Source organism: Bactrocera neohumeralis, chromosome 2, assembly GCF_024586455.1.
Source record: "Bactrocera neohumeralis isolate Rockhampton chromosome 2, APGP_CSIRO_Bneo_wtdbg2-racon-allhic-juicebox.fasta_v2, whole genome shotgun sequence".
Classification (NCBI taxonomy): Eukaryota; Metazoa; Arthropoda; class Insecta; order Diptera; family Tephritidae; genus Bactrocera; species Bactrocera neohumeralis.
This window is the reverse complement of record NC_065919.1, coordinates 91669041-91694886: the sequence shown is the minus strand read 5'-3', so window position 1 is coordinate 91694886 and position 25846 is coordinate 91669041. Positions and strand designations below refer to the sequence as shown.

Sequence of the window (25846 nt, the reverse complement as noted above, 5' to 3'; positions counted from 1 at the left end):
TTCACATTTGCCAAGAAAACGAAGTAAATCTTCATTTGATCATTGTATTTACAATGTACAATATAATAATAATAAGCTTAAACCGCTCCGCAATCAAATTATAATACTATAAACATCCTTCTATTTATTATAAGTGGTTTGGGAGGGTCGAGGTACCCAGTGTCCCAACAGTTTAAACCAGCCTTGGCCAGTGGGTCCTTTTATTTGCCAATCACTTGCTTTTCACAATCGCTTTTCAGCTGCTCAGTTAGACTTTATTACGTCTTTACATACTTAGATGTGCCGTTATCTGATTTTTTTCTTTCGTAACTTTCGCCATATTTTGCTCCATTTCACGATGTTTAAGTCTGTACATGTGTGGGTACATATGTGTGTATGTTTGTATGTGTTCTACCATTTTCTCCTTTATGCGTCCATTTTGAGTTATATTTTGACACTAACAACATGAAGAGAGTTTGTCCAAGTGTGAAGCGTGCAAATATGACAAACAGCTTAATGAAAAGAAAGTTTCAGACACATTTGAACAAAAAGGCCTGAGGGAGAATTTCCTAAGAATGACACAAAAAGCAATAAAACAAAATGTATGGCAAAAAACTTGGCGAATGAATAAAATTTAAATTTACGCATAATGGCACATTAATCAGTTTTTAGAATAGACTACCACGATGGGTGCCGCTTTGAAGAGCTCTAAACAGCATGGAGCATTCTTTGAATTTCAAAAGTAGAAATGAATGAGATTTCAAAAGACTGCAATTTCTCATTGCATTTGGAGTACAATACCACAGGAATATACTATATTGCCACGGATGAGACCGCAAATAAATTTTCGATTTTCTATAGAGATAGATACAGATATACATACATATGTATGTATGTATCATTCATATTCAGATGTTTGGTGTGCTCGAGAACACAAATTACGGAACAAAGAAAAAAGAAAATGAACCATAGGTGTCTACTAAGCAAACTACAAATACAGGGTTTGTCCGGAAAGTAATAGTAGTGAGTCGATTTAAAAAAAAAATTATTGAACCAATCGTTACAAAACTTTCGAAATAGGCTCCTTCTGCGTCGATGCAGCGCTGCCAGCGCGATTTCAAAGCATTGAAGGCGCCAGGGAAGGCAATCTCCGGAATAGCCTCGAGAGCCGAGGTGCATTGGTTCCCCTCTGTCATCTCAAAATACTTGCCTTTCATCGACCTTTTCAGGCAGATCCATGGCCTCACCTGTGATTACGTTATTCAATAATTGGGGATCAATTTCACGCAAGTTTAAGTTTTCTTGGAACACTTCCACAATGTCGTGAACCACAGATTTTGATAAATTTAACATCTGGGCAATTAAACGAATACTTACTCGACGGCCTGAGTTCAAAACTTTGCGCGCACGAGTCACATTGTCGGTGTTTGTCGAAGTCACAGGTCTCCCAGCATGGTTTCATCAGTGACTATTGCAGAATCACTAGTTAAGAAATCTCCGAAGGTCATACCTTACTTTTTAAAATAAGCAATTCCTCATTCCCTTTGAATAAACACTTCTCTGGCAAAATTAACTCGGAATAAAGAATTATATTAACATCCTTGAATGACAACAACAACTATAGGGGATTTTAATAAAAAACGCCAATAAAAACAACAGAAATTACTACAAAATGCATGAACGTGAGCAGAATGAAGGAAAAAGTTAGAAACTAGATAAAAGCAATATAAACTTGCGACAACGGCGTGCCTACTCACTTTCAACATCATAAAACTTAAAGCGCGCCAGATTATTTGCTTTTGTATTGCTGATAACAACGGCCACGATGACGAAGTCAAGGGCTGCTGTGCTAGCGACGCTGATAATGATAATTATTGCGATAATATTCCCAGCCTATGTCTTTCTTAAGAGCAACGAAAGACATAAAATAGGTGTAAATTAGGTAAATAAATTCATTTCTCGAGGTTGCCTAAGACTAGCCTACCCCAAACCAAAAGTCAAAATATTGAAACACATACATATGTATATAGGGCGGCACAGACGATAGGCTGAACACTCAACCGATTTAAAAAACAATACGCAAAGAGCTTTGCGGGGCAACTATCCCTTAACGGTTATGAAAGCGACGGCTTTCGCCTTGACACCTACGCTCAAAATTGCGCCAAATGCTGGCAGTGGCCTTGAATTACACTCAGCAAACAGTTAATTCAAAGGCAGGCATTCACTCGTCAGTCGTGGGGCTTTTTACTGTTATTTACACTCGCAGTTTAACGGTTTATGAGTAAGAGCGACACAGTTGGAGCGCAGCAGAAATATCTCAATCCTTAGCGTATAACATAGAAGTGTATGTTTGTATGATGAAATAAGGATTTGAATAAATTACATACATACATACATATATCTGAACTTGATCGTTTTGTCACCCGACTCGTCGTATTGCTTTATCAAGTTTTTGAACCGGGCGAGGGGAATTGCAAGAACTTTTTATTTGTCGGATGAAGAAGTTTGGAAGTCGTGTTAGCGTCAGAGGTATTGAAGAAAGTATAAGAGTTTGTTGTTGTTTTTTGGCGTAGGACTCGCTCATTCATATTTAAGAGTTGGAATGATTAAGAACAACATTAAAAGAAGTAAAATGAAAAAATAAATAAAATAAAAAGATCAGGCATGGAGTCATCTATATACAGGCCTGGACAATGATTAAGTCACTAATTTGGTGCACTCTGTGAAGAACATTTGCATACTGACAAGTATAACAACAACAACGCCGATAAGTAAAGAGCGTAGAGAAGAGTATGCGCATACGAACCAGTGAGAGTAAGAGACTCGAGAGTATATGCGTAATTCACATAGTTGGTGGTGGGTTGCGGTGGGTGGCCTGCCACTGGCTTGCTGATTTGCCTGCTGCTAACCTACTCTGCACCGATAGTCGGCTAGTGGGACATGACGAACGCTGCAATAACAGTACGCTGTTATTATCTAACCGATTAACACAGATCCCCAATTTCCATTTCACACCCGAGTCGATGTTAATATTTGTGCCTCGGTCATGCACTTCGGCGCGCCGAGCAACGATTCATCCAATTGTATTAGTGACCTAGCGATGCTGCGCTGCTCGATACGAAGTCGGCCGCAAGCTTCCTCCCGTCAATGTACAGAAAATATGAGCGACGATGAGGACGCTAGCGCTTCTGCCCACGAGTGCTATTTTCTGTTTGAAGCTCGGTGAATTGTTGTGTACGCGTTCGTGCGTTCTGGTTGGTTCACTCTTTCGTTGCGGGCCGTTAGAGCTTGCCAAATGACCTTTGCTGTTATCTAGAGGAATATGAGCGCATGAGAACGTTACTGCACACGTACTCACACGACTAGTGAATTTGTTGAGGTAGGACTGAGTCTAAGAGTTGAAATGTGGTGAATTTAAGAGAAAGTCAATACCAAAATTCTCAAATGAGTTCTCCAAAGTGACATACAACGGTATTATATTGCAAAGCCGATATAAACACATACATACATATATGTATGTATATTTATATACACGTCATTATCGTTACTTTAAAAGAAAATTAACCAGACTTTAATTTTGACAAGTTTACGGGAGATAAGTTTACAGCGAGATCTAGCCCATATATGGATCAACTTTGAAGATTGCTAAATCAATGTTTTGAAAATGCTTAAAATTTAAATAGATCTATAACAAGAGAGTAAAATATTTTCGTTTTATTTAGCAGAATTGATATCATTTGAACTTCAGTTTTTCTCATAGCAGAAGCTAGAGATATTGATTTTTGTGGAATCGTGATCAACAAAAAGTCGAACTCGAATTTTTATTGATCAGCTGCCTTCCATTTTGGGTGGAAATAAGTATGTCTTTACTTAATATTTTAAAGACATGGCATACTTATAACGATTACAATGTTCGTAATGATACATACATACATATGTATAAGTATGTAAGTGGTTCACTCAATCACTCAAGTTATTTGCGATTATGAGTGACTCAAACGGCAGCTACCCACTCAGTGGGTGGCAACGCCGTTGCGCGGAAAAATGTGCATTACTGTCGTACTGCTTATGCGAGGCGCGACGTCTCGCATGCTGCTGCTGGTCGTCGATGTTCGGCTCGACGCGGCGCCTAATAAACATGAAGCAGAGCTCAACGACTGCGCTGCCCGCTTGGGTCTAGCGACAGCCGCTGCTAAATTGGTCAGGCATGCGACAGCTCATTCGTAAGTGAACTGTTTGGTGTGCTGCCACGTCGTTTGCGGATTGCGCGCAATTTGTGTATAACAAACATAGATAATATTCAGTGCAGTAAGATAAAAAAGAAAATATATGTGAAAGCAAAACACAAACGATGTATGATAAGAAAGAAAAGCTGTAAAGTTAAGCGGATGATACAGCACGCCAGTGGAAAGTGAGTGACAGTATTCATAGCGCTCATTGTCGTCCGCCCCGTGAGTCTTGTGTCGAGCGCGGGTAATTTGAGAACGTACACAGAAGTCCCAATTGAACGTCAGTCGAGCAAACAATTAGAAAATTATCCCAACAACCGACAAACTAACTGGCTGTAATACAAATGTGCCGATTGCTTTCGTGCGACGTTGAGCAGCAGCCCAAATGACAGTTAAAGTTAAATAAAACCAAAAAAAAAAAACAAAACAAAACAAAAACCACTTCAACTGATTAAAGTATGAGAAGTGCCATTAAAAAGCACTTTGACGGAATATTAAAAACAAATCACAAGTGGCGAAATAAATTTAATTAAACATAACTAATACGCATACTTCCATATAATAATGACAGTGTCAATGTAAGGTAAACAAATTGTCGAGTGCAAGTAGCTACAAATTATAACTATTATAAGAACAAAAATGCTTAACTATTTAAAAAATAATTTACGAGTTTAGTAATAATAAGTTCGCCAGAGTGTCGATAAAAAAGTAAAACTCAAATGCCGCAAAACCTCCGAAGTAGCTTATTCTCGGCGTGTTGCGTATACGCCCGCGGCACCGCGAGCATTCAAACGTGATGTTTTCCATTTCTAAAGTTTTTTCGATTTGTTTCGGTGTGGTTGTTGTACATGGGTGTTACAGTTGTTGTCGACTCATCTAAGCAGTTCTATTGCAATTATATTTTATGGGCGCCGTTTGTGCGCCGCCGCTCCCGCCGCGTCAGTCCATTTTTGCCATGCAAACCCCCGACTGAGTAACCAACTGCGAGGGCTAGCCGCAGCCACGGCGACACGTGCACTGCAAATATGCGCGTTCAAAATAGTTTATACTTTTAGCACAACGCGCATAAGTTTAAAGTCCCACATTCAAGGAGTTCTCTAGTCAGTCGAATTTCGGGTAAATAAACGTGATTATAATAAAAATGAATCGAAAAAGTTGTTAATCAAAGTGCACTGCGAAAAACTGGCTTCCAAAGAAGACCATTAAGCGGCCAAAAGAAGGTGTTTAGAAAGTGAGTTTCGAGTGACCGCTTTTGGTGGTGAGCAGTTTTGCAAGGCGGCGATTGAATAATTAATAAATAGTGAAACAGAAATTGCAGTGCAATTCAAAGCCCAAGGAAAGAGAATTACCCAAAATGGGTTAATTTGAAAAAATGAAATAATAAATTTGATTCCTATTCTAACAATTTCGGACGCCTCAGTTGCAAGCCGCTGTTGCTGTTATTGCTTTTGTTGCTACATATAGCTGTGCCACATATGTGTTATGTCTAGTACGTCGCCGCTGCCACAAATATCAACCAGTCAGCAGCTGTCATGGTCAGGGCCAAAGCCGCAGAGCAAATCGCGGTTTTTGTAACAGTGCCTGTGGCAGTTGCTCCTGCTGCAACGTGTCATTACTATGTGGTAAATCTGCGACTAGAGTCATCGGGAGGAGACAACTGCTGATGTGCTGTCATCAAAACTGTTACGCAGCTCAGTTTATAGCGCCAGTGAGACTGCGCTCTCACCGACAACTGATTCTGCGGAAGTGACTACAAAGTGAACCCACGCATACATACCAACATTGTTTAGATATATTTACTTACATTACATATTACGTAATGCAACTTTGCTCAACAATAATTGTGGTAAGGGCCCTGGACCAAAGTGCTTTAGCTTGGTGACCCGTGAGTTTAACTGAAATGAGACTGCCTCGGTTAGTACCGGTTGGCGGTACTCGGCTTCCCATGGGCTCTTACACTATTACCACATATTTGAAACCATTGAAACTTCATTTATCTATCAGTGGGCTCGCCACAGGTGGAAGAAAGACCTGAACAAAGACAGGGATCTCAAATAAATATTTATTTGAAAATAACTGGTGGAAACTATGTAACTTTATACAACTTTTGCTTTCACTACTCATGTATTTTGTTATTATTATTAAGGTTTGGTTTTCTTTAGCTTAAGTGGCAAGAATTTAAGGTCATTTTCAATACAGAGGATTCTGGCGCAATTCAAAGGCGCTGGCAAAGAGCTTTCAAGGAAAAAAGAATAAATCTAAATTCTCTGCTCACAAATTTCCAACTTCTATCAGTTATTTTAACGATTTCGTTATGTGTGTCTGTCTGTCAGAGCTTCCCCACACTGGAAGCAAAACACTTGCCACCGTTTGCGTTTACGTTTGTGAGAATTTGAATTTATTAGGCCTTTTCTATTGTATAGTCTGCTTCAAGTGAACCGCCCGCTACATACACACTCGCAGTGGGTGTGTATGTATGCAATGCGAACATAAAAACGAGTTGCCTTTTCTGGTTGTCTCACAGCTGCTGCTGGCTTTGTGTTAGACTTACCCTCTTCATTGGGGTTAAGAAGCTGCAAAGCAGTGACTTTCTGTTCCAAAACCCCCTTAAGGAATTTTCAATTGCACCAAAACGTGGTATTTTTGTTTTTTTATCGGTGCAAATCTGCTTCAGTGAGCAACTGCTGCAGACGGAAGGGATGTCGTTGGCCGCGTCTAATCGGCAATAGTAACGGTTGTTTGGCACGGTTTCACTGGCGGCATGAGCTGAGCGGAAGACCGCGCTGCCTATTGCGAATTTGGTAAAGGTAAGTTGAAGTAACACTCAATATTGCTTTAAAATTAAAACAAAAATTTTAATATTAGAAAGTTTGAAAAAAGATATAAACGACAAAAATACTCTATATCGTGAACCAATTTCTGAAATATCTATCCCAACGCTGTGTTAATAATAAAAAAGGTCTGACCATTGAAACTGTTGTTTTGTTTGGATCGTTTGAAAAATCAAAACAGAGGAATTTACGGAAATAATCATCGCCATAGACTTTTTTCATCAATTGAAACGTTTCGGCAAAAGTAACTTCACTTCCAATCAATGAAATGTCATGAAATTCTCACTGGACAATCGATAAAGATACATAGACATATAGATGGCGCCACCAGGGGGCGCTAGATTCAAAAAGTCCTATTTACTTTGAAACGCACCTTGTTTTTGTAAAATGAAATATAAAGATAAGAAAAAGGCAAAACCGCATTCGATTTGCTTAGTTTTAATGTTTTTTTTATGTTGTTGCGCACATTCACGCATTTTTGGCTCTTGACTGAAATATCGTGTTATGCTTGTGTTAATAAATACTTGAAAGGCTAAATGTCCAGCGCTTGAACCTCGTTAGCAGCGCCCAGAGCAACAACCGTACATGTACTTCATTACACATACACTTACACGGTCGCACATTCACACACACACTTGTAGATGCACAAATAAATAAAACAAAAATGGAGAACGATTGTGGGGTGTCTTTAAGCCGAAAATTCCCGCTAAGGCAACGGAAATTCAATTAGAATTTTCCCAGCTTGAGACGGGTAACTCCTTGGTTCCACTCACATACAAAAACATTCATATGTTTGTGTGTGCACGGGCATGTGTGGTCACATACGAATGTATTGAGCTGGCAGTTTCGCTTTTGCTGAGCGTGCAAATGTTTTATTGAACTCGATGCTGTATTTAACCCGCAGATGTGTTTGCATGTAAATATATTAGAGATACAGGCTGCAGGCTATAACGGTATATATACACATACGAGCGTCTGTACTCCTTTGGAATTTCAGTCGAATGCCGTTTGCTAACTTAATCCTTAAGAGGATTTTTACACACGCATACAACTCAATCAAAAGTCTTAAGACTGCTCGCCCCACCTCACGGAACGTTTGCGCCATTTAGGCAGTGATACGCCATTCTGGCACATTGGACTTGTCGATAAAGCCTTGCCGCCGAAATACTTACATACGTGCATTGACTTTCTACTTTTATGATCCAATAGGCTACGAATGACAGCAACTTGCATACCAAACACCCCACTGCCATAATCGTTCCTCTATTCCCCTACCTCGGCAGGCGCACGGCTACACAGAGGTAGATTTCTTATGAGTTTTGTATAGCACATTCTTTACGTTCGTCGGTCCTCTCCTGCCGGCGATTATTTGTGGCGTTTATTTCGGTTCACACGACCGAAGCTCCATCCACGTTTTTGTGCATGGTTCAGCATCTGTACCAGCTATATTTAACCAAACAAATGCTGCCTAAAAATGTACGGGAATCAGCTGCAAAATCTTCAACTTGAGCTTCAGGTCACCGGCAGCGATGGTGGGTCGTCTGCAGCCTTCTTTAAGCTCCGTTCAAGTCTGCCGATACGTGAGCCTACGAGCAGCTCAGTTGCCTTTGGCCTCGTCAGACCGCATGTCAAACATACCGATGCCGTAAACCACGAACCCTTTTATCGACAATTGCCTTTTGTTGTGTATACGTATGCAACCCTGTGTGGTGCCCGCGGCTTTCTTGCTTATACCCCGACTGATTGGCACTTAGGCATAGTGCATACCTCATTGTACTCGCCGGGTGCCTTTATTTTCCCTAATTTTTTGTGCATCCGGGAAGAATAAATATATAAGAAGGAGTAAATAAGTGTCTGTGCCCTGAATGGTGATTTGGTTGAGTGTATTTATCGTATAATATTTTGCTTCAATTGTATTGAATCGTTTCGCGTTGGACACGAGAAATTCACGGTTTTATATTGAAGGAAAGTGGTTTTAAGTGTGGTAAGTTAAAGTGAATAAAAATATGAAAGAGTGATTGTACGAGTTCAAACCCCTTGAACATAATTTGGGAATAAATTTGCTTTTGAAATGAGGCGTGCTCCAATTCTGGATGAGCAATGGTTCACCTTGTGGTGATCTGGGAAAAGCAAGGCCTATTTGCACCACGTGGCAATTTGTCAGTAAACAAAAGTACAGTCTTAAGTAAATGTAATACTCGCACAAATTTAATCTTTCTTAACAGGCGCCCTATTAAACTACTTAGACGCTTTCAAGCTCAATCTGAAAAAATAATACTCCTAATTAACGATGGTATTAGGTCGTCTGATATACATATATTTCAAGTGCTCGGTCTTCGATAGCATTGACCTTGCTTTATCCGCCTTCTTCAAGATTCTTCCTATTACCCACACAACCATCCTTTAAAAATATTTGATAAGCTTAAGCATGATTTTTCAATATTTTTCAATATTTTTCTCAATAGTAACTACTGCTTGTTTGTTTGATGCTAGGAAAATTCTAAGTTCTCTTAACGCGGTCACACTTTGGCATCCGTTTTACATTTTGATGTAGGAAAATTCATGCGAGACCGAGCCGAATACTCATAGTCCTAACTGCGAGTTAAATATGTGAGTATATACATCAGTTGATTCTATTTGTTTTGAAGTTTGCTTTCAGAAAACTTTATTATTTATTTGTTTTACAATTTCAAGTTGCCACCGCTTCTCCTTGATCGGAACTTTTCGTTCATTTGTATCCACCATATTTACCCCTTTATATCTCGTCCTGCTATAACTGCTTGATTGGGAATTTCGTAGGAAAATGTCGCAGAAATCAAGCAATAAAAGCAAACTATCCAACAACAACGACAGCGTCTACGATTATAAAGTTGAGTCCCCTGGCATCTCCACTTGTACCCCATAGAGCTGGTTAACTGTCTCAAGTGTCGCTTTGCGGTTGTTTTTATTTTATGCGCATTTAAAATGTGCGCTTGTCTCCCTTGACATCGACCCTCCTACTCCAGATGCCACTGACATTTCGCTCGCTTGATATGGACTTTCAGGAATCCGCACTTTTCCACTTAACTGGTGAGTTTTGGCGTAGTTTTGCTTTACTAGATACGCTTTGTTGCAGCAGTGCAGGGAGTAAGGCATTGCGGCGACAGCAGCAGACGACACGAAGCACAATCAATCAAACGAAGAAGTTACACGGCCAGACAGTGGCGCTGAAGAATTGCTGCACCGTTCCTTCTGTTTGAGGACATTTAAGTGCAGAAAATTAATTAAGTGTAAGATCTACAACGGTGTCCTGCAAGAAGCTTCCTGAGAAAGGCAGCAAGAAGTGCAGTTAGTAACGGCTCTCATTTATGCATTTTATGGCACAATACCGATGATGGTGATGGCACTTTGCTTAGCACTTGCCACAACTTTGAGCAAGTATACAGTCGAACCACGTTTATTCTCTCAGCGACGCACGTTAAAGTAGAAGGGGTGCGTGCTGGCCTTTAGAGATTTCAAATCGAATATAATAAAATCTTAAGCCGAAGTGTGATGAGTAATCCTTAGGTAATAAAGCGAGATGATCACGTCAATCAGCGCCTGCCAGACTGATGGCCAGACTGATAAGTTTTCTAAAGCGTCCAACAACAACGTCATCGTTATCGTCATCGTCACAGTGCGAAATGATGTGAGAGAATTGAACTCACTCAAGCAAATACGATTTATTGAGGCCTTGCATTCAACTTGCTACTTCGTGTGGGTGTGTATGTATACACGTTTTAGCAAAACGATAAATATAATAGTTTTTGCCAGAAAAATGTTCAGTTGTTCCATCAAGAAGCGTGTGTCCTTAATATTTTCATAACAACGGAAATACTTAGACGCCATCAATTATTTTACTTTCCCTGGATGAAACCAGACTACTTAGTCATTTGCCTTTTCACTTTTCGCAGGCGATGCTCTCTGGTAATGGTAAATTTAATCATTAATGGTTATGCTTAAATTACAGCCAAACTCCAACAACAGTAATGGGCGCTTTTTGAAGGAATGTTTTATTTAAAGGACTGAGTTTATCTCCGCAATGAATATTTCATTGATAAAAGTTTCAGTTTTGATATTATTTGGTATTATAAATGAACTTAAATACAATTTACATAAACGAGCGAGACACACGTTCTCCAATAATGATTAGATTTGTCAACTATTTCCAACTAGTTTTTTTAAATTAAGGCAATCGTATCAACTCCACTGATTGCCTTAATGTGTATTCGTATGTGTTTAATTACACCCAATTTGTTTATCTCACCATATTTCGGTTTTGTGATTCAGTTTCCGGTTGAAAAATTTGAGAGATATTAGAAATGTATTGTGGGATTAAGCAGGCCTTATGACTGGAGCTTTAATTAAATTCGAATTATGTTGTAATCTGTGAGAGACTGTAGCGAATTTTCTGTGTTTGTGAAGCCTTTAAGTTCCGTTCTGCAGAGTACGATTAACGGTGCGTGGCCGTTGTTGCACATATATAAATTAATTATGTTTTGATTACATACTTACCATATTACCCATTCAAATCGTATTTGGGGATTTCAATCGCACATTACGAGAGTAAACCGATTGCGTGAAAACTGTGAATTGGTAATTACCGAATTTCAGAATTTTCCACTGAATCGGTGTTGCGTATGCCCAATGCAGAATATTTTTATTTGTATGTACCCGAACGCTCTTGTAGAGGTGACTGACTGTAGGTGTATTTGTGGATTTGAGTCGGCTCTTTAACGCGTACGTGTGTGTGTGTTTAGTTTAGAATTCGAGCTAATTTTGCATTTTACGCATTTTTGCTGTTCACGTGTGCATACAAACACATACATATGTCTATACGCACATATTTACATATATGTTTAGGTAAATGTAAATGTGTGGGTAAATGTAAATGTACATGTCATTGATTGCAGATGACAGCGCGTATAAATATGCAAATTAAGAATCAATTATTGCATGCAAATATTTATTTTAATGCAATAGAACTCGCGGATATGCTCGCTTCTTGGCGCTGTTTATTATTTACATACATACATACACACATACATGCTCCTATATTTTTGAGCTTGCGCCCAGGTGGAAGTTTATTAGAAACGACATGTAGGTGTGCACTACATACATATCATCAATTGCGAAACTTATATTCCGTCAATGACAATTTGTGTTGTTGATTTGAAGAACACAGGTTGTATGAAGAGCAGTCTCGATCCTTTTTGCAGTTTGTTTATTATAGCTTCAATGTTTCATTTCTGACAATTATACATCATATTGATACCAATTTCCAAGCTGCGATTGATTGTACTGTTGAGTTGATTTTTATACATAAACAGGTTTCATAACCATATATGTATATACATACACCTGTACTTGAGTTTGAAGTGGTCTTCAGCTATCCGCGTTGAAAAGCACATTTTTTTGGCAAAATTAGATTTTGTTACTCATCAAAGTTACGGTTTAGTACTCTTTTGAGTTCTGAAAACAGGTAAAAGCCAGTGTAACGGGTCCAGAGAGTACGGTGGATGCGGAAGTAAGTTTGTATTTATGCCAAGATGCTCATTGTGGGCTCTCGCGACCCCAGCTTGCACAGATCGCAAGATCAAATATTTAAAGACGAGATCTGCAGCACGTTCCTCAATAATTTCACTTCTATCATTTTAAGGTCATCCAAAATCATTGGCACAGCTTGGATTGTATCTTGGGTATTAGATCTAAATGTAAAAAATGCGGATTTAGTTTTAGCGATGCCCTCTTCAAGGAAGGATACGAACTTTCCACACTGCCTGGTATCCTACAGGCGTGTTTGGAAATAATGGTGGGAAATGGCTAACTTGGGCTGTCGGATTGAACACCAATGTATGAATGTAGCTCACAGTGTGCGTGAAATGCGCATAACAAATAGCTAATTACGTCGAGTTGAAATGAAATTATTCGCATGAATTGCGAGCTTATTTGTATGTTTGCAGCGCCGGTTTGGTGGGCGGTGATGTGTGTATAGTACAAACTCTTCAAGGCCTTATTGCACATGCCCGTGGAAAGTGTGTGTTCAAACTGATTTGAAAGTCGCAGAGGACGCACACGTTCACATAAACATATCTGAGGGCTATATTATTACGCTAACTGGCACATATTTTTCGCTCAAAATGCAATTTGCATAGAATTTTATCAATAACGCCGGCGGATATTTCATTTATACAGTTATACACAAGTAAAAACAGACAGACGAGCTTGAATGCTCAAACAAGCAGATATAAATTTGCAATAATATTTGAAAAATAGGTACAACGTAAATCACGACAGTGTCTAACCAAATACACACACACACACAAGCATACGCACATATTAACCGAGACTGGGTACTCTTGCACATCGCAGCCGCCATGCGAGTTCCAATTTGTGTGTGTACACGCGTATATCTCTATAACTTACAATATCTGACAACCCATCCGGCCCCGTCAAATGTTGTCGCACCATCCACGGGTGTGTTGCGGATTGTATTTGTATAGCCACGCGTACTCGTATTTACGCAAATCTCGTGAAATGAAAACGCGAATAACTGTATATGTACGATGGAAAATATAGGCGCGTGCCCACATATACATACATACATATGTATGTACGCACAGGTAAGCGCACATAAGTCCCGCAGGCTCAGCGGCGCTCTCTGTAGGCCTACATGCGGTTAGGCGGTTCACACAGTCGCCCCAACGCACACTTCGCCGAAAGCACAGGCGTCTGTGTATTTTACACTCTCCGTGTTGACTGGGCTCTGCGGTGTTCCACAGTCATTATGTCGAAATGACACCTTGATCACATATTTATGTTTGTACACCATACGAGTTTTCCCATTTAACGTCTATAGCGATTTTCGAGTGTGAGACTTTAAGGTACAGATGCATTTTAATAGCGCTGCTTCGTCGGTGGGCAAAACCAAAACATGATTTGTAGTTCTAACACGCTCGAGCGATTCACAGCAGAAATAAGAGGAAAGGTCTGCCTTTTCCAGCTATAAGCTGAGTGGAAATTCAGATATCTTGATCTAGCACATGAATTCTTTATATATAAAATGTAGTTTAGTGAGTTTAAATCAGCATGCACATATTCTTAAGCACTATGCTAATCGTTGCTAACATTGTTACATTTATCCATAATAAAGTGATCTTATCTCGATTTGAAAGAGATCCTCAAAATTAAGCGAGCATATTCTCTTTAACGAATTCTTATTTGGCATGTATATATGTATATACATATATGTATCTAGTATTACTGAAACTATTAATTTCTTTTTATCAGCTTTCAATTTATCATTTTATAGTATATAACCTCTGAGACTAAATTTTCCTTTTTGGTTTTCGATGTCTTATTTGAAGCTAAAATAGAAACTTCATTTTAGAGATAAGAGAGTTTAAAATTTCGGCTATACTTGTATAATAAATCTACTTCCTCGTAGTTTAGTAAAGATCAAATAATGTAACTATGGTTGGCATCAGTCTTAATAAATACGTCGTGATCGTGTTTCTGTTTTCAAAAGCAACATTGAAGCCATATTGACTTCCTCTTCTTTTATCACGAATCTTTCATTCACAGAGGAAGAGAACTCTATTTGATTTTCTTACGGAAGCTGTAAGCTTCGCTTATGACTTAAAGGACTTATCTCTTTAAACTCTTTTGAGAATTCACGGAAACTACTTCACTTAAACGTTTGAGAGCTTTTGGTACGACGAATTACCTCAATCTCAAAGCATCCACAATCATTTAAAGTTCAACCTTGAGTCAAAACTTTTATCCAACAGCCCTTTCGTATTCAGTTCAGCATGTATGTATGTATGTAACTATCTATGTATATATGTATTAATTTATATGTGCCTCTGTACATTTATGATGGTTTGTTAACTTTACTTTTACACAGTTTTTCGCATGCTTCCCTCGGAGTTGGTGAAAATTGGCCAAAAGCGAAATCACTTTGTCTGAACAAAACGCATTTTCACATACATTCCCATGTATTTACATATGTACATATGCACATATATGTATAAATGTACTGGCGTGTTGGTGGTACACTTTTTTGCCTCTTACAAATTTAGTATTCGTAATTTTTTGTTGTTCCCTTTATACGTTTTAAGCATCCATTAATTAATTAATTAAAGCCAGTATAAATGAAATGAGCTGCAACTTGTAAATGTCAAAAAGTTTCATTTCATGTGAAAACGATCCTCTCCAGTGAGTGCTAAAAAACAGTGGAGGGTTATGTAAACAGGTGAGTCCATTTAAGTTCGGGTGAGAATTGATAAAAAATATACTCACGCGATAAAAAAGACATAATTATTTTAAGGTCATCTGGAACTGTGAAGTCTAAGCGAATAATTGGCAAATTGAGTCCTCAGGAGCATACACGGTTCCGCCCTATCAGAGGTTTGAAATGAATACTTCGTAAATTAAGGATACTCGAAGTTTGTCTTCATTTTGTATCGCTTCTTTGCATTCCGTAATTCTCTGTTCAGACTTTTACACATTTCGTGCCTCAACTCGCTTAAAAACAAAATAAAGTAACGCAATTTCATCCTCGGTTACACACTAAATATAGTTAAAAAAGAAATAATAAAAACAGAAATAGACTTTCAGCAGAAGGAAAAATAAGCACGAAAGAGAAATCGAAAACTTTTGACAGTTAATTTGTACATTAAGTCATGGGAAAGAGACGAAGGCGTCTGAGCAGCTCAGTTTCGCAATTAGCAAAAGTTGTCAAATTCGAGTCGGCGACATCCAAACCTCCATCGGATATGCAGCAAGGGAAACATTCAGACTCTCCGATTTAATCGTTATTATTGGCAAAGCTCACTTAATAACGTTTACGCTCGGCGAAGAAGAGCTAAGAAAGCGCGTTGGACTTAAACATTTCGATCTCTTTCTTGTCCCGAACACTTTGCAACGAACGAAAATGCTTTAATTCTCAATCCTCTTATATTTAGAGCTAATTAGTATGAAGAAGAAATTTCTCTAAAGTCTCATGTTTTTTTCAAAGCTTAATTATTTTTCTTGGTCTTTCCTAATTAAGCTTTTAAATTGAAAGTATTCGTTAATTACATCGAATTATTAGTTAACAAATAAAGTTTAATGAAAAGCCTCGAGCCTCGGTCGTCCAAGGAGAAGGTTTTGGCTAGTCGTAGTTTACAGCGAAATTATCGAATGGGAAAAGTCATGTAAACGTTCTACAGCCTTCAGATAGGGTTTAAAGTTTGTGAATCCCTTCAGAGAGCTGAACCCCACAAATGTACTGAATTGGCACTACATACTGCCAGCCCAGCTACATCCAAGAACATTTCGATACCGTATGAGAGCTTTCTCTACAGCAAGGCTTGCTGCTTGTTAGTGAAAAGGATGTGAATGCTACAACGCCACGGTATACCAACCCATTTCGCTTTTCGAACAATGCTCATGAGTTTCCAACATCCTTGCTATAATCATATTATTTTATATATTTGTGCGAGTGCTTCTAGAGTCAGAGAGGAATGATAATGTAATGCATATTGTAGAGGAATTATATCGGCCAGATATTGTATCATGTGCGCTTAAAGCTTTCCTGCAATTGCTCTCAGAAAATAATTGAATATCGTTCAGTGCTCGTGTCGAGCGATGGCTATTTGCATATTTGGAAAACGTATGAACTTATATAATTTAGTTAATTAATTTTCGGAAATGGCCAAAGCTCGAATACACAAGCATGTGCTGTGCAAATAAACGAAATTAATTACTAAATTAGAGTGCATTCATGGAGCTTAATGTTGGAATAATAACATAAATGCTCGCTTGGCGATGTCCATACCGCAACGTTCGTGAAACAAGGTGAAGCCGAAAAGTGCAAAAAAAGAAGGAAAATCGTGAAATTGCTGCTGCTAGGAAGGCCACGGGGCGAGCTCTATGGTATTGTGTAACACGGAAGTGTAATCTGGGCAAAGGATGCGCGTGAGGTTGCAGGTTCAGCGAAAGTTCGTGCAGCGATTTGTGGAGAATGAAGCGTTTTTCAAATCGTTAATCTCAAAAGTTCACCTGCATGCGTAATTGAATATGTGTGAGCGGAGAAGGAAGCAGAAAACTATAGCGAACGTGAGAATTCAATTAAAATTATTTATCGAAGTTTAGTCGTCCGAAGTCGCAGCTGCTGCCTTACATTTTAAGCCATCTCGCAGACACACGTGATGACGGAGGGATGCTTTTAGGTTGCACATCCGGTTTTAAATGCCTTGCTTTGGCTGTCGGTGTGACTGAGACATACAAGTGCGATTCAGCCGGCAGAATGCCGCAGCTGTGGAAGCAACGCTTGACGAATAGTGGGTCCGTTGATCGCAGAGGAGATAATGCAACACCGAACAGTGTGGAGCCAGCCCCTTTGGTCACACTACCATTTTGCTTTCGGATAATGCTAATCTGCTAGTTCTCTAAGTCGTCTTTGGGCTTTCAGTTCTACTTTGCGAACACACAAGTTTTAGCAGAAAGCTGCCAATGACACAGCTATCGCTCGTTGTGTATGTTCGCGTTATTGTTGCACTACCACATGCAACCAATGTAGCTAACCTATAATGGCAACACGGACATAACAAGCTGGCAATTGCTGCAGCTGCAGCCCTTCTGCGTGCGTTGCATTCGCCCAGCCTCCGCTCGGTGCTGCAAGGTGCGCTTGTGTTCTCCAGTGGTTGTTAGCGTATTGTTGGTCTCTGTAGTTACTGTTCTAGTTTACTTCTGCTGCTGCTGGTGGTGGTGGTGGTGGGGCGGCAACGTTGCTGGCGCATACTAATGCAAACAAGTTCAAGAGTCACTTGTAGCTGAAGGACGAAATGCGCCGCTGCACCAAGGGGCGGAAGAGGCGGCTCAGAAAATTCAAAGCACAAAGAAGGCACCAGCGTGAGTATGAAGATAACTTGTGTGCATCGGTTGGTGGTTGCGTTGAATTACTTACTGCTGTGTGGCTTAGCAGTTCTGCTAAAAATACGGAATAAGCGAATTTTACGGCAAAGCGAAAAACCGGTGGAATGATATTTACACTACTACAATGGAGCGTAGATACATATTTATGCGAATATTCATGGCTACCTACAGCCATGCAATAATAACTCTATGAGTTTCAAAATGAATGCTGTTTAAATAGAAATTTGAATGCGTTGGTGCTGAATGTGCAGCTGAATGAGCCTCGGGTGAAAATGAGTAGAAAAATAATAGTGTGAAATGTTCTATCAGTGGATGGGCAGGGCCGGAGGAATTTGAATACGGTTACTGAAGATAGAAAATTAAGACCATCCAAAGTGTTGATTCAGTTTAGGAAAAAATTAATTTTCCTCTTCTACGTTTACTTCAAACATTTTCAGAATAAAATCGGTGTCTTATGGTATAAGGTATGAGCAAAATTAGAAGGACTGATGACCTAGATATCCGTTGGATCGTTAAGACTTTACCAATAAAAATGAGAATTTTATTTTTATAACAGAAATAGACTCTCCTGAGTATTTATATACAACTGGAACCACGGAATTATTTTTATTTTCTTAAACCGACTTTAGTTAAATATGCCAACCCGGAAACATTTCGGTGGCAAGTATTTCGCTTTGCCAATCAAAAATTTGACTTTTTACATTTCGTCGCCTTTCGTCGCTGTTTGCAATTCTAATGCGGGCTTTCTTCCAGCGCCCTTTAAGTACTTCGCGGCTGCTGATTGGCGATTGCTTAGTTTCTCCCACTACTTTCGCTTTACTTGTGTGTTGGAGCACTTTTCGTTGTTTGCGAATAATCTGCATAAATTGTCGATTGACAACAACTGCTTTATTGTACATACCCCCTCTCCCCCTTTCATCATTGCAAGGATAATCTTATGTACAGCATATATTACACAAATGTAAATCGACTCTTCCAAGGTTATAGTTTATGGCAGTTTAGAAAACTTTCTGTGGCACGGGGACCCACGGTAGTGTGCTTTTGCTCAAATGTGTGAAGGTATTCTCCGGAATAGCCTTGAGGGCCGAGTTGCATGCTGCTTGGAATCCCCCTCATCGGTCTTTTCAGACAAGGAAACAAAAAAAGTGGGCCACATCTGGGCTGTAGGGCGGGAGAGGAAGCGTTGGGATGCTGGTCTTGGTTAGGTAGCTGTTCACAAGAAAGGCAGTGTGAGATGGGGCGTTGTGGTAGTGCAACTTTCAATCCGCTGCGATGTCTGGTCGAACCCGATTGACCCTTCGTTTGAGTCTCTTGAGAACTTCGAGGTTTGTCCAGGAGGAACAAATTCATGATGGACGATGCCTTTGATGAAAAAAGGGCAATGAGCATCGATTTATTTTTGGATTCTCACTTCCCGCTAAAGTAACACCTGGGTAAGCCTGCTTGATCAGATCATTTAATCACGTACCTTTGATCTAACGAACGCTTCATTTTCGGCTCGCACCACTTTTAAAAACACGTCGCGCGTAAATGTTTGTCTTGACTCTCCAGGTGCTCGAAGACAATTGTCCATTCTCGGAACATCCTCTACCGAATCCAGTCGGTGCGCGCACGCTACGAAGTACAGTCGCGGCGGAAGAAAATCAGTCCTACTTTCCGGACAAACCCTATATATCTTCTCGGGAAAGCATGCAACTTTCCAACTAAACTAGGAAGTTTGTATTTCTTCAACTAATTTGACATGCTTTGTCTCACCTCTTACATTCACTTATGACTCAGTTTTAGAAATCGACATCGATCTCTTTTCAAAGCTTTTCATTTTCTCTTTCTAGATTTGCGTAAGTCGGTATAGAGCCAACTCATCCGAATTTACATTAATTCGAAGTAGAGAACAAAATACCGTTTCAACCACAACAAATCACGACTTCACCTAACCCACCGTTTCTGTTCCTTCACTGCGAAATTACTTCCTATAAATTTTGCGTGAGCTGCGCGGAGCATCAGCGGATGCAACATTTGGGGAATGTCAATTTGTTTCGCTCATATTTTCGAAATTCTTCCTTCGCCCAAACTAGTTAGCGGCAGTAATGAAGTTGACGCGTGGCTCGGCACCAAGCGTTGGCATTGCACGAGCACACCGCTGCGTCGCCCGCTCGTTCCGCCACAAATACGCGCTAAAGTTATTAGCGCTGTTTGTCGGGGTCGGGGCCGAGGTGCGAAGCCTAACAGTTTGCCACAGATGTGCAACAATTCATGTTTTTTGTTGTTTTCAGCGAAGTTCTAGAAGCTCGCATAGTTGTTAGCATCTGGTTTTACTCAGCTCGACTTCGGTGGTGCGGAAACGCGCTTTGCCCGCTAATCGGAAGTTTCAGGACAATTTGTAAAAGTTGTCGCGTCCAACGTGTTGCAGCGTGTTGTAAATAGTTTGCCAACTTTATCGAATGTGTTTTTCGATCGAAATCGCAAGATTAAATTGTTTGTGTTTCACTTGGTCACTTTATACTTACAATGCAGCCCGGAAATATTTAAGGTTGGCCAATATAGATTTAAGAAGAATAATATTATTTTCAGCAGAAGTCGGAGGATACTTACCTGAGTAAATAACTGATGAAATGAAATATTTTACTGAATTGGAATTTAATAAGTTAATGCAGCCGATGGAACCGCCACTCTCTGATTTTGTTGATTTAAGGAATATTTCCATCGTCAGTCGAATTATATTTTTGGTATTTTTCCTTTCACTATTTTGTCTCAATGCTTGAAGAAGGAAATAAAATAAATTTACTTTGTAGCCGTGCTCTTGCAGCGGCCTCATCGCTATCATCATGCGTGCGTGCTTTTGTAACTATGTACATGTAAATACATACATGTTTTCATACATATGTATGGGGCGAAGATGCGAGCGCCGGTAGCCATAAACAAGTATATTTCTTCATTGGAGACCGCACACGCGCAAGTCTTACGCATTTGCACATTTCCTCACCACAAATTTCCTCTTTCGCCAATGACTTATTTATCACCTCACACATTTTTATTGACTTACACATACACCTGCACACAGCACATACTCGACGCTGATATTGACATTCTTGCCATTCCTGCCATGGCTGGGGCCCTGGCCCTTCTTGTTGGTGTGCGCTTGGAACATGTGCAAATGTTTTCGATATCGTTGCTTGTTGTTATTGCTATCATTCCCGGAGCCATTGTTGAACGCAGTTAATACGTTATTTACGATTGCGCCAAAACCCCGTAAACAAGAATACAAAGGGAGTTGCCACGCTTATCGAGGAATAGTTGATTGCGCGTTAAATTTTTGGCAAAATGTGGTAGCGAGATTGTTAAATTTATTATTTATTGTTTTACACTTTGGTATTAATTAAGCTATTGTTCCCTGAAAATTACGGTACCTGTAGTTAACTGTTAGTTAAGCGTTGAGTAAAAAATTATTTTTTTGTTGTATAGAGGTTCGTCAGGAAATCTTAGTAATGACAAAACTGTATTAAGCTTGGATGCTGAATGAGACCGAACAGTCCACAGCATGACTTTGAAGGCAAACATTTGTATAAGCATCAAAAACAGATTGTGAAGTGAGAAAAAAATCCGTTCAATTTTTGCTTACATGAGGATTTTGTATATAATAAGCGCCATTTTCTACGTTTTGCCTACGGTAGTGTGCGTGCGAAGAAAATTTTGAGTTTTAATCTTAACTGTAATCCATACACTAATTCATTGTTATTCTCTTTTCGTGAGTCCAAAGGCTCTTTTTATTCATCTGATAAATTTCATAGTACATAGCTCCATCTCATCTTTTAACTGTTTTTCTTAAAAATCAATTGTATCCTCATTTATTGTTTTGTTTTTGCATCATAAAGTGCTAATGATTGCACCAAATTTTTTGTTCTTAATTTTACTGATATACATATGCATGTGTTTGAAAAATAACTGCCATTGTCAAAAATGTGTTCAAACATACTTTAGTCAGTTTCAAAATCCACTCAAAGAGTGTATAAAATGGGATTTTACTTCGCTGCTGTTTGACATAAGATCTTCCGTACTAAATAATCTTGAGTATGAACTTCTAGTAAGCAGTGGTTTTGCAATTGTTTTAATAATATAAAAAATTTGGTGTTGGTCTGTTGGTGCTCTTTTAGTTTTATATATTTTTGAAATAATATAGTTATTACTATTTTTATACCATGTAATTAATAAATATATTTGCTTACATTTCAATTGTGTTTCTTTCTCAAATTTTGTATATCTGTCTGTTTGTTCCGAATCAATAAAGCTTTTACCACAAGTTGAAAATAAATAATAATTAAACCAGTGGCGGATTCTCCCATTTCCGCCCTTAAGCGCTAATTGGCTTACATAATAATAATTTTACTACTCTGAGAAAAGAGTATTTTATATATTTTTTTAATTACTAGAAATAGATGTTCCCTGAGTTTCATTAAAGTATGTCACATACCATCAGCAATATATGAGATCTCTTTTATGCTGCAAGATGCACCGTTATTTGGAAAACTTGTTTCATCTGTAAATAAATGATGAAAGGTAACCAAACACTTCAGTATAAGTTCTGTGCAAGCGCTTACGTTAAGTCAAAATTACGATTATTCACTAGACTAGATTAAATTCGTATTATAACGTTTTTGGTGCGACGATTTTTTTCCCGCACTTATTTAAATTGACATTCTTTATCTTTATGATTCCTGCAATTCTTTGCGTTTCAAAAGGACATGCTTTAAATTCTTGATATATTTAAATATTTAGTAGGAAAAACAGATCTCCCAAAGGGAACGAGTACTTAAAGAGCTTTGCAAATTTATTGAGGCTTTCTTTGTTAATACCGTAATTTTACTCGTCATCGCAAGCAGCGGCAATTGCTGATGAAAGGCGAAATAATTACGAATGACATTCGAAATGTCAAATGAGGGCTGACAAACCAACTGTCAAGCCTTTCATCCGGCTCGCTCTCCGTGTCCTGCCGTTCTGCCGCCATGCCGCACAAACTGTCTTTGTATCACCCCACTACAAGCCTACTGACCTTCGACGCCCTTTTCATTCTTTCATATGCATTTCTTGTTTTTTTTTTTCTTTTTCATATTTTCTGAGTCCATTTCCCTTTCCTGTGTGAAAGTAGGCCTGTGTATATGTATGTGAGTGTGTGAAAATTCGTGGGCGGGCTGGCTGAACGCAGGCTGCTGGTTGCTGGCCACGACAAGGACATCACGTGCATAAAAAGCTCTCTTTTTAGTGAGATATTTTCACATTTTTATTTGCTTTGTTACTTTTGTTTGGTTGTTTGACATTAAATAAATGTAGCCGCTGGCGTTGGCTTACCAACCTGGTACAACCGTCCCGCAACCCAGCGTTGGTGTGTATGAGGAAAGCGAGGGGAAAGCACAGGTGAATACAAAGGACTGCAACTGAAACGTAATGCGAAGCAGGGGGAGGCGGGGTAGCCAGCATTGTCGGAAAAATGAGTAGAGAGAGACCGTGCGAGAGTGTCGGTAGCCTGATGAGTCGGTGTCATTGATGGAAATTGTGGGAAGGAAATTACGATGCAATCGACACGACCGCGAAGAGATTAAAATGCGAACACACACGAGCACACTTTCACATGCACATGAAAACGCTCTTGTGAATAAGAAGAAGAGGGCAAACACTCAGCATGAATGATGCGAAACTGAAACTGAAATAAAAAGAGGAAATTTTTCGTAAAATATGAAGACTGGTGAAATTGAAAGAGCGAATTATTTAAAATTATCAACAAAATCACCTAAACTGTGTTTTAGTTTTTAAGAAACCACAAATATAAAAAAAGCTCAGCTTGGGCGGATCCCAGTATTGTCTACCATTAAACTACATTTTAGAATTTAGTAGTTGGGAATCATCATTTTATAGTTACCCGGGTGGCATATGTTAGTTCTCCTTTTAAATTTGATTCTCGTCGAATTTTGCTTGGTTAACAATTTTGAAACTCAATATTTTTTTTTGCATTAGCAACCAGAGACTACAAGAAACCGTTTATCCTAAAGTACACCAATGATGCCAGCAACAGCATAAACAAGAGCAATTTCGTTGTGGCGATGTTCTCCTCCCATTGCAACTGTGAAGTAAAATCCCACACCCGGCAGACCCTTTATTCACCTCTACAAATAAGCACAACTACGGCAGACGTTTACGAAAACTGACATTTATTTAATGTACCGCAAGGAATTAAGCACAAAGAAAGAGATGGAGAAGGACAGCTTGAGTCTGAGCGAAAAACCACTTAAATCTCACACACACACTCACGTACAGGTGTAGCAATGTACGTCCGTTGCACATGAACAACAGAATACCGTTACACACGTTTAGCTCAAATAAAGTGCAATACAAATCGGCAAACATGCAGTCGTAAGTGCAGTTATAAGTATACGCGCACACATTCAAACATAGACTTTTAGTGCCGTTGCGTGTGTGTCCCTTAAACGAACTTGAATTTCTAAGCTTCTTGCTATCATTGTTGCCTCACAGCCCGTGTGTGTGTATATATACCCATACATAGGTTTCCAAGGCGAATGAGTGAAATGTATTTAAGCAATTAACTGTTATTCATACCACCTGTACCACTCGTCCCATACTCTTCGCACCACCCATCACTGCTGCTGGTTATAGTTTTGAAGAACCTGATGTTTTTGTGTTAACCATTTCTTAAAGACACTAGAGTGCCGTTTCCTAGTTGAGCAGGCTTTGTCGAAACACATAACACCAACACACCCGACGGCATATGTGGACTTCGCAAACACTTGTTGTTGTCAGTATAACCTTCGAAATTATTTGATCTTCAAAGGATTGCTGCAACTGCTCAACTTTCATTCTATTCAACGCAAATGCACGCCGTCATACTGCCATGATTGCTTATTGTTATTCTTCTGACAACTTGAAGATTTTCCGCTAGAGCGTAGGGAAATTTGCCAGCTTGTTGCCGACATAATGGGGAATACTTGGCTGCCAAGTGCAGCGAATAAAGGTACGTCATTTTAGCATGTGTTGTTGTTGATTGCATTATTCTCTCAGTAAGTATACTGTATGTTAAAGTGTGGGAAAGGTTGTTGTTGTTATTGTTGTACATCTGCATTGTTAAACTTTGATGAATTGTTTGTATTCAGCGCTTGCTTCGTCACGGCAGCATTCGATTCGCTTTCTGCTAGCAAAACAGTTGCAATTGTTGGCACCAAGTGCGCCATCACTCTCCTTACACCGCCGGCTCATCTGATTTCGCGCTCGCTTCTGTAATTTGTTCCTGGCAATTGCTAATTCGTTTTGGGATTTCACTTCCTTTCGCAGCTTTTTGCTTCCGCTTCTCATTTTCGCTGCGAGTGAGTTTTGTAAGCACACATTCATAATTTTCTCGAGCAAAATAAGGAACATAAAAGCGACGTCATTTTCATAACCAGAAATCTTATGGAATTATACCTTTTATATGCCAGACTTAAAGTCTTTTGAATTTGTGACATTTTCTTCGAACAAGTGAACTCCCTGATGGGAGGATACTAGACAATGGAGCAGACGTTATATTGCCCGACCATGAAGAAGTTCGAATAGCAATTACCCGTCAGAATCAACACGCACCACCTCCTCGTCGATTTCAAAGCTGCTTTTGACAGCACAAAAAAAAGCTGCCTTTTTGCCGCTATGACTGCATTTGGTATCCCCGAAAAACTAAAATGGAGGTGTAAGCTGACGTTGAGCAATACCAAAACTCCGTTCGGGGAATACCGCAGTCGACAGAACGATGGTTTGTACGAGACATACGACTTCATTAACATAGTTCAGCGAATTAAGAGAGCTAGGTCATGCCGTCCAAATGGATGAAAATAC

The 25846-nt window shown here is 39.3% G+C and overlaps 1 protein-coding gene across 3 annotated transcripts in view; it reads left to right on the top strand.

Annotated features, from left to right (window-relative positions):
* Positions 1-4169: 4169 nt before the first annotated feature.
* Positions 4170-25846, top strand: part of LOC126752400 (octopamine receptor beta-2R) — a 138888-nt gene continuing 117211 nt past the window's right edge. For 2 of the 3 annotated variants that reach the window (XM_050463178.1, XM_050463159.1), the window contains exon 1: positions 4170-4791. The gene's annotated coding sequence lies outside the window, so the exon portion shown is untranslated. The remainder of the gene's footprint in view (positions 4792-25846) is intronic. The other variant, XM_050463168.1, reaches the window with a different exon arrangement.